We start from the raw sequence: 9,192 nt of genomic DNA, 5'->3' as shown, positions 1-9,192 counted from the left end.
AGGGGAGCCTGAGACCCCTTCCTCACCCGGTCGTAACAAAGCGCTGACATCGATTTCAAGCGCTACTGAAAGGGACACTCATCACTTAAAGTGATACTCACCATTTCATGGCCATTGCTGTCGGAGCTGTGAAGAGGACCTCTGAAACACATCGGAAAACGTTCTGGGGCACATTGTCAAGACCTCACGAAAGCCCGAGAAAACTTTATTCTGGAAATTCTCCGAGGATTTAACCTAAAAAGAGTAAGTGCTGTGCTTGTCCGCATTATATGGGTCACTAGAAGAAAGGGAGTACTTGGTCATCAGATCTTGCTAGGGGTCTCTACTAGTCTGGATGGCAGAGCACCAAATGCTGCAGGAGAACAAGACAGGAGGGTGTAGTAGTGTTCTTCCCCATTGTGGGCATGGGATATCCCACCCCTTCTGGACCATCAGTGCCACACCCAACAGTCTGTGCACCCTCTCCCTTGGTCGCTGAGCCATCCTGCAATGTCCTGCTGTGTGCCAGCCAGAGCACTCTACACCTACACTGCAATTGGTGAAACAGGCATAATTATGGTCAAAATTGCAGCTGTTTTAAAAAGTGGTTTTTTTCATCTCAAGTTTCTGTGCAGCATTTGCATATCACTGAATGTAAAACCTACCTTGCCCAGCGCAATTGGCAACGTTTTAAAATGTAATTTTAAAAAACTAAAAATTTGTAAAAAGAATTTCTTTAAAAAATATTCCTTGATAGATTTAAGAATGGTAACTTGGTATGGTTTGATTAATACATTGAAAATAAGTTTATCACAAAACAATAAACATTTTAAATCAGTGTCAATCCATCACCTGTGAGTAACCAGATAGAAAATTACTAAAATGACTTTAAAAAATATATATATAGCCATCATTTGCTAGTAATATTTGGGCACAGTAGTCAGTTTCTTAGTAAATTAAAAACAAAATCTCATTCAAAGCTTTTAAATCGTTCCTATTACTGTCCTTGTGCACAAAAGATCCAACTTAATTTTTGGAGCTTCTTCAAAGGCCCACAAACATGTGCAATTAATAAAAACTTGCCATGATAATTAATTCACCCTGGGAGGGTGCCAGTTTTGTTGGAATGGTCACCTTCTAGATGTTTATAAAACTAGTGCAAAAGGTTGAGGAAATATGACTTGCACTGAATGAAATTTGTGCTTAAAATTCCACAGTCATTTGCGCTGGTTATGCTGATTTTGGCCAGATTAAGGCGGGAAAACTGACACAACCCAATGGAAACTCCAGGCCATTGAGTTGGATAGTGCAGGAAAATAGAGATGATGGTGGGGAGGTAAAGTTAGCTATCAGCGTTGTAAATATGGAAACCGCCAAACTTGCAGATGACTCATTTTGTGTTTCGAAACTGATCAAGAAGTGCGACGGTTTCCAATAAAAATAGAAACCTAGCAACAAAGCTCTGTCAATAAAACTGTCTGGGCAAAATATGATCTGTTGGTGTTGAAAGAACAAAGAAAATGATTGATATTCATGATGTATTGCGGGGAGAATCTCTTGAGTTTGTTCTAAATTGAGTCTAACTTTGTTCTACAGTTTGATTATTTCCAACCCAGGTTATGGTTCAGTCTCCACCTGAGATGGGCTTTCAGAAGCTAAAGGCATTTAATTTGAACAGTCCCACCTGCCAAGAAATACTTAAAATGAGGCACATAGTCATGGGTAGATGTTTGCCGTTTTGACCTTGTAAGAGAATGTTTGAGATTTAATTAAGATTCATGGTTTTGCAAATGAACTTGACGGATGAACTGCTCTGTGAGTGAACGTTTAGTACCAACTCAACATTAAAACCAGACTTTTAACATCTATTGCATTGCAAGCATAAAGTGGGAATTTCTTTCAGGTATTGCACTGTATAATATATTTAAAATTCTGACATGGGATTGGGGTAACTGGTGGTGGTGGGGGTGGGGGGGCTGGTGGGAGTGGGGAAGCAGGCTTGAAATAGCAGCAGTGACATTTAATGCCAGTGTATGTGAGTTGCTGTACATTAACATACATACACTGGCGATGGAATATAAATAAAATCTAAAAATGAGCAGAAATTCCTTCTCACAGAGTGTTGTTAAAGATCTGGAATGCACTGCCTGAAAGTGTGGTGGAATCAGATTCTACACACACTTTCAAAACAGGGCATGTAATTGAGGAGAACTAATTTTCGGGTCTTTGGGGAAAAAGCTGGGATGTGGGACTAAATTGGACAAAACTTTCAAAGAGTCGGCACAGACACAGCAGGCCAAATGACCTCCTTCTAGGCTGTAAGATTCTGAAATCTTCTTCTGTGGAAGGAGCCATGTGCTGTTCTAGGGGGTATAAATGAGTCTTTGTATACTCAGAACATATCATGTTAAACCACTGTGCAGCAGCAATAAAACTAAAGGTGAACGATAGAACGGAATATGTCAGAAGTTGGCAATCTGTAAGTATAGAATGTGCTGATTAAATTGCACATTCAGCATTGTGCCCACATTTGCTCACCAGACAGGAAGAAAACATTTTGACCTGTCAGGAAAGCCCAGAGAAAATCCATAAGGCTAATCCCTAGAGCAAGAAGATTGAGTTAAGAAGAAAAGCTGGAGCAACTGTGTCCTTTTAACTTTTTTATTCATTTATGGGATGTGGGCGTCACTGGCCAGGCCAGCATTTATTCCCCATCCCTAATTGCCCTTGAGAAGGTGGTGGTGAGCTGCCTTCTTGCACCCTGACAATCTTTGGGGTGTAGATACACCCACAGTGCCGTTAGGAAGGGAGTTGCAGGAGTTTGACCCAGCGACAGTGAAGAAACAGCAATATAGTTACAAGTCAGGATGGTGTGTGGCTTGGAGGGGAACTTACAAGTGGCGGTGTTCCCAAGCATCTGCTACCCTTGTCCTTCCAGGTGGTAGAGGTTGCGGTTTTGGAAGGTGCTGTTGAAGGACTCTTGGTGAGTTGCTGCAGTGCATCTTGTAGATGGTACACACTGCTGCTACTGTGCGTTGGTGGTGAAGGGAGTGAATGTTGAAGGTGGTGGATTGGATGCCAATCAAGCGGGCTGCTTTGTCCTGGATGGTGTCGAGCTTCTTGAGTGTTATTGGAGCTGCACCCATCCAGGTAGGTGGAGAGTATTCCATCACACTCCTGACTTGTGCCTTGCAGATGATGGACAGGCTTTGGGGAGTCAGGAGGTGAATTACAGGCCACAGAATTCCCAGCTTCTGCCCTGCTTTTGTATCCACAGTATTTATGTGACTGCTCTAGTTCAGTTTCTGGTCAATGGTAACCCCCAGGATGTTGATAGTGGGGCATTCAACAATGGTAATATAGGGGCGATGGTTTGATTCTCTCTTGTTTTAGATGGTCTTTGCCTGGCACTTGTGTGGCATGAATGCTACTTGCCACTTACCAGCCTAAGCCTGGATGTTGTTCAGGTCTTGCTGTTCATGGGCATGGGCTGCTTCAGTATCTGAGTCGCGAATGGTGCTGAACACTGTGCAATCATCAGCGAACATCCCCACTTCTGACCTTATGATGGAGGGAAGGTCATTGATGAAGCAGCTGGAGATGGTTGGGCCTAGGACATTCCCCTGAGGAACTCCTGCAGTGATGTTCTGGAGCTGAGATGATTGACCTCCAACAATCACAACCCCTAGATTTGTCCTGCTTTTTGTCTACAGCACATACTTGGGCAATTTTCCACATTGCTGGGTAAATGTCAGTGTTGTAGCTGTACTGGAACAGCTTGGCTAGGGGTGCAGCTAGTTCTGGATGTGACAAAAGCCACACCTGCCAAATAGAAACATTAATTTTGTCATATGGAACACTATTTGAGTTTTTACTGGACCTTGAACATAACTTGTTTAAAAAAGACCACAGAGCAGTGGCTGAAAACATGGCTGCACATTTGCATTCTGAGAGACCGTTGTCTAGAGAGACAATGGGAGTGCTCCCTGATTCAATTAGCCAGATGGGTTTTGTCAATAGTGATGATCAAAAGACATTCATAATCATTGTCTGTGTAACAGCCAGCATTCCACTCCCCCCCCCCCCTCTCCCCCACTGAGTGTGTCAAGTAAGCTTTGAAGAATGAACAATCCTCGCAGGCGATGCTGTCTCAAATAAAAAGCTAGTCAGATGACTAACCTGCTGGCCAATCTGGGAATTGATTGAATTGTGCATTACAGTAAAGTTTTTTTGGCAGACTGCAATTTGAAGACCAAAGAGAAGCAAGATCTCTCTCTCTCTCTCTCTCTGTCTCTCTCTCACGCAAAGTTCCAGGGACCCATGGAAGTAACTTAAGCTCAAGACAGAAGACCCCTGCAACCTTCTGGTACCAGCGAAACAAGCTTGAAAGTGTGCACTGGGCCCCAACGACAACTGCAAATCTTAATTCCAATCAAAGACTTTACATCAAAACCAAAACCAGTAACTGAATTCCATCTACTACGTCAAACCTTCCCCCCTTTAACACTTTCTCCTCCTCGGTATCTATTATTGTGTATGCATGCTAGCGTGGTTGCGTCACGTATTTTTAGTAGTTTTGACTGAGGTACAGTGTTAAGGTTAATAAACTTACACCTTTCTTGTTTAAACCTGAGAAAACCTGTCTGGTTGATCCTTCACGATTACAGTTAGAGAGCAGCGAGCAAGGACTCACTGAGGAGAAGCTAAAAACACTAAGTTTTTAAAATGTTAAACCCTGTTACGGTCAAACAAGGAAAGGGCCGAGAGGGGAGCCTGAGACCCCCTCCCTCACTTGGTTGTAACATGGAGCACAGGTATTCAGTACTATTGTCGGACTGTTGTCAGGGCCCATAACCTTTGCAATATCCAGTGCCTTCGGCTGTTTCTTGACATCACGTGGAGTGAATCAGATTGGCTGAAGACTGGCATCTGTGATGCTGGGGACCTCAGGAGGAGGCCGAGATGCATCATCCACTCGGCATTTCTGGTTGAAGATGATACAAATGCTTTAGCCTTGGCTTTTGCACTGATGTACTGGGCTCCCTCATCGTTGAGGATGGGGATATTTGTGGACCCTTCTCCTCCTCTTAGTTGTTTAATAGTCCATCACCATTGGATAATGTGGCAGGACTGCACAGCATCTGATCCATTGATTGTAGGATCGCTTAGTCCTGTCTATTGCATACTGCTTCGGCTGTTTGGCATGCAAGTAGTCCTGGGTTGTAGCTTCACCAGGCTGACATCTCATTTTTAGGTATGCCTGGTGCTGCTCCTGGCATGCCCTCCTGCACTCTTCATTGAACCAGGTTGGAGCGTCTCCGGACCCCATGAAGTCTCATGGCATCAAGTAAAACATGGGCAAGGAAACCTCATGCTGATTATCACCTACCACACTCCTCGGCTGATGAATCAGTGTTTTTCCATGTTGAACACCATTTGGAAGAAGAACTGAGGAGAGCAAGGACACAGAATGTACTCTGGATGGGGGACTTCAATGTCCATCACCAAGAGTGGCTCGGTAGCACCACTGCTGGCTGAGTCCTAAATGACGGCACAGTGGCACAGTGGTTAGCACCGCAGCCTCACAGCTCCAGTGACCCTGGTTCAGTTCTGGGTACTGCCTGTGTGGAGTTTGCAAGTTCTCCCTGTGACCGTGTGGGTTTCCACCAGGTGCTCCAGTTTCCTCCCACAGCCAAAGACTTGCAGGTTGATAGGTAAATTGGCCATGGTAAATTGCCCCTAGTGTAGGTAGGTGGTAGGAGAACTGTGGGGATGTGATAGGGAATATAGGATTAATGTAGCATTAGTATGAAATGGGTGGTTGTTGGTTGGCACAGACTCAGTGGGCCGAAGAGCCTGTTTCAGTGCTGTATATCTGTATGACATAGCTGTTAGACTGGGCCTGCAGCAGGTGGTGAGGGGAAACCTTGTCTGTACCAATCTACTCTGTCGCAGATGCATCTGTCAATGACAGTATTGGTAGGAGCGACCACTGCATAGTCATGGTGGAGAAAACATCCCATCTTCATATTAAGGATACACACCATCATGTTGTTGTGGCACTACCACTGTGCTGAATGGGATAGATTTCAACCAGACCTGGTAACTCAAAACTGGGCATCCATGAGGGCCATCAGCAGAACTTTATTCAACCACAATCTGTAACCTCATGGACCAGCATATCCACCACTCTACCATTAAACCAGGGGACCAGCAGTTTGTTACAACTAAGTGGTTTGCTGGACCTTTTCAACCCCATTGCTGTGGGTCTGGAATCACATGTAGGCCAGAACAGGTAATGACAAACATTTCCTTCCCTAAAGGATAGTTATGAACCATATGAGTTTTTACAACAACCTTTCATTCTAATTTTATTATTTGAATTCAAATTTCACCATCGGCTGTGGTGGGGTTCAAACCCATGTCACGAGAGTACTAGCGTAGGCATCTGAATTATTAATTTAGTGATGTTACCAATATGCCACCATCTCCCCACAGTACAGTGTGAAAGTAAGTTGCTGACAGATGATATTCAGGAGCTATTTATTTTATTAATTGGTGTTGATGAAATCATTCTCAAGCACTACTTTAAGATTAACCAAGCAGAAAATGAAACTCAGATTAAATAAAAGTTAATTTAGGATAGGTGTCAGGAAAATCTTCACTCAAGGAAGAATTAATGCTTGAACTGGCCTTTGAGTCAGGCATTACAGTCAATAAGTTTCATGCTTCATTTTACTCTCACTGGAACCCTCACTCACTGACTCCAGTACTGACACTCCCTGGGATCCTCACCCACTGACCCCAGTACTGACCCTCACTGGAACCCTCACTCACTGACTCCAGTACTGACCCTCCCTGGGATCCTCACCCACTGACCCCAGTACTGACCCTCACTGGAACCCTCACTCACTGACCCCAGTACTGACCCTCACTGGAATCCTCACTCACTCACTGACCCCAGTACTGACCCTCACTGGGATTCTCACTCACTGACTCCAGTACTGACCCTCACTGGGATCCTCACTCACTGACTCCAGTACTGACCCTCACTGGGATCCTCACTCACTGACCCCAGTACTGACCCTCACTGGGATCCTCATTCACTCATCCCAGTACTGACCCTCACTGGGATCCTCACTCACTGACACCAGTACTGACCCTCACTAGGATCCTCATTCACTGACCCCAGTACTGACACTCACTGGGATTCTCACTCACTCACTGACCCCAGTACTAATCCTCACTGGGATCCTCACTCACTGACCCCAGTACTGACACTCACTGGGATCCTCACTCACTCACTGACCCCAGTACTGATCCTCACTGGGATCCTCACTCACTGACTCCAGTACTGACACTCACTGGGATCCTCACTCACTCACTGACCCCAGTACTGACACTCACTGGGATCCTCATTCACTGACCCCAGTACTGACACTCACTGGGATCCTCACTCACTCACTGACCCCAGTACTGACACTCACTGGGATCCTCACTCACTGACCCCAGTACTGACCCTCACTGGGATTCTCACTCACTCACTGACCCCAGTACTGACACTCACTGGGATTCTCACTCACTCACTGACCCCAGTACTGACCCTCACTGGGATCCTCACTCACTCACTGACCCCAGTACTGATCCTCACTGGGATTCTCACTCACTCACTGACCCCAGTACTGACGCTCACTGGGATCCTCACTCACTCACTGACCCCAGTACTGACCCTCACTGGGATTCTCACTCACTCACTGACCCCAGTACTGACGCTCACTGGGATCCTCACTCACTCACTGACCCCAGTACTGACCCTCACTGGGATTCTCACTCACTCACTGACCCCAGTACTGACACTCACTGGGATCCTCACCCACTCACTGACCCCAGTACTGACCCTCACTGGGATTCTCACTCACTCACTGACCCCAGTACTGACACTCACTGGGATCCTCACTCACTGACCCCAGTACTGACTCTCACTGGGATCCTCACTCACTCACTGACCCCAGTACTGACCCTCACTGGGATCCTCACTCACTGACCCCAGTACTGACCCTCACTGGGATTCTCACTCACTGACCCCAGTACTGACCCTCACTGGGATTCTCACTCACTGACTCCAGTACTGACCCTCACTGGGATCCTCACTCACTGACTCCAGTACTGACCCTCACTGGGATCCTCACTCACTGACCCCAGTACTGACCCTCACTGGGATCCTCATTCACTCATCCCAGTACTGACCCTCACTGGGATCCTCACTCACTGACACCAGTACTGACACTCACTGGGATCCTCATTCACTGATCCCAGTACTGACCCTCACTGGGATCCTCACTCACTGACACCAGTACTGACCCTCACTGTGATCCTCACTCACTGACCCCAGTACTGACACTCACTGGGATCCTCATTCACTGATCCCAGTACTGACCCTCACTGGGATCCTCACTCACTGACCCCAGTACTGACCCTCACTGGGATCCTCACTCACTGACTCCAGTACTGACCCTCACTGGGATCCTCACTCACTGACCCCAGTACTGACCCTCACTGGGATCCTCACTCACTCACTGACCCCAGTACTGACACTCACTGGGATCCTCATTCACTGATCCCAGTACAGACACTCACTGGGATCCTCACTCACTGATCCCAGTACTGACACTCACTGGCAACTGAATATTCCAGGGTATAGAATCTTCAGGCGTGACGGGGGTGGGGGGGCGAGGGTGGGGTGTAAAATAGGCATTGCACTATTGATCAAGGAGTCAATTACTGCAGTAAGGAGGGATGATATCTTAGAAGGTTCCTCAAATGAGACCATATGGGTAGAAGCGAAAAACAAAAAGGGGGCAATCACTTAGCTGGGAGTGTATTACAGGTCTCCAATCAGTCAGGGAGAGATAGAGGATCAGATATATAGGCAAATCTCAGAGAGGTGTATTGAGACAGCACGTAGAAAGTCCTACAAGAGAAGGGCAGTACTGGACCTAATTCTACGGAATGAAGCTGGACAAGTGGTAGAAGTGTCAGTGGGGGAGCATTTCGGGGATAGTGACCATAATTCTGTAAGATTTAATTAATATAAAATCAAAATACTGCAGATGCTGGAAATCTGAAATAAAAACAAAGACATGCTGGAAATACTCAGCAGGTTTGTGGAGAGAGAAGCAGAGTTCACATTTCAAGTCAGTGACCTTTCATCAG

The sequence above is a fragment of the Heterodontus francisci genome, chromosome 15 (genome assembly GCF_036365525.1).
Source record: "Heterodontus francisci isolate sHetFra1 chromosome 15, sHetFra1.hap1, whole genome shotgun sequence".
NCBI classification, from domain to species: domain Eukaryota; kingdom Metazoa; phylum Chordata; class Chondrichthyes; order Heterodontiformes; family Heterodontidae; genus Heterodontus; species Heterodontus francisci.
The sequence above is the reverse complement of the archived record's forward strand: the minus strand, read 5'-3'. Positions refer to the sequence as shown.